Raw genomic sequence first — 1,000 nt, 5'->3', positions numbered from 1 at the left:
AAAAAAAAAAAAAAAAAAAAAAAAAAAAAAAAAAAAAAAAAAGTAAGCTCTGAAGACAGCTAGCTATCAAAAATACCAATGACATATGAAATATGAAAAAAGCTGGAAATTAATCAGTGAGATTTATTGCTGCACACAAAAAGGGAAACTAAAAAGGGAAGAAATGCTGGCATGACATAGCAACTATTAAGAGCTATTATATAGCTAGCTGTCCTGGTTTCAGTTAGGACAGAGTTAATTTTCTTCCCAGTAGCTGGTAGGGTGCTATGTTTTGGATTAGGATGAGAAGAGTGCTGATAACATGCTGATGTTTTAATTGTTGCAGAGCAGTGCTTACACCAAACCAAGGACTTTCCAGCTCCTCTCTCTGTCCTGCCAGTGGGCCAGCTAGGGGTGCAGCAAGAGCTGGGATGGGACAGACCCAGGACAGCTGACCCAAACTGGACAAAGGGGTATTCCATACCATCTGACGTCATGCTAAACAATATATAGGAGTGGCTACCCAGGGTGGGGGGGCTGGCTGCTCAGGGATAGGCTGGGCATCGGTCAGCGGGTGGTGAGCAATTGTGCATCATGATGCATTGTGCATCACTTGTGCAAATGATGCATTGTGCATCACTTGTTTTGTACACATTGTTATTAGTAGTACTATTAGTATTATTATTATTTTCTATCTTAATAAACTGTCTTTATCTCAACTCACAGGCTTCACTTTCCTGTTTCTCTCCCCCATATCAGAGAGGGAGAGGGGAGGGTGAGTTAATGGCTGTGTGGTGCTTAGCTGCCAGACGGGTTAAACCACAACACTAGTGAAGGGAGGCGTGCTTTTACTGGCTGAAGGAAACAATTGGGTAGTGAAAATGTAATTAATGCTGGAGACCAAAACACAAATAGCAATGCATTTTAAAAGATATCAACTAATAGAAGTACTTAAATATTAGTATTCCTTTGAAGTATATTATAAATATGTATTAACACACAAAGAACACTGATATACAGT

At 39.7% G+C, this 1,000-nt stretch overlaps 1 long non-coding RNA gene across 1 annotated transcript in view; it reads right to left on the bottom strand.

Annotated features, from left to right (window-relative positions):
• The window catches only part of LOC118162058, an 18,845-nt gene extending 18,341 nt beyond the window's left edge, over positions 1-504 (bottom strand). The window contains exon 1 of the long non-coding RNA XR_004748268.1: positions 472-504. This is a non-coding gene — a long non-coding RNA (uncharacterized LOC118162058). The remainder of the gene's footprint in view (positions 1-471) is intronic.
• Between the last annotated feature and the right edge of the window lie 496 nt (positions 505-1,000).

This window comes from Oxyura jamaicensis, chromosome 2 (assembly GCF_011077185.1).
Source record: "Oxyura jamaicensis isolate SHBP4307 breed ruddy duck chromosome 2, BPBGC_Ojam_1.0, whole genome shotgun sequence".
Taxonomy (NCBI): domain Eukaryota; kingdom Metazoa; phylum Chordata; class Aves; order Anseriformes; family Anatidae; genus Oxyura; species Oxyura jamaicensis.
This window is presented reverse-complemented; position numbering and strand designations above follow the sequence as displayed.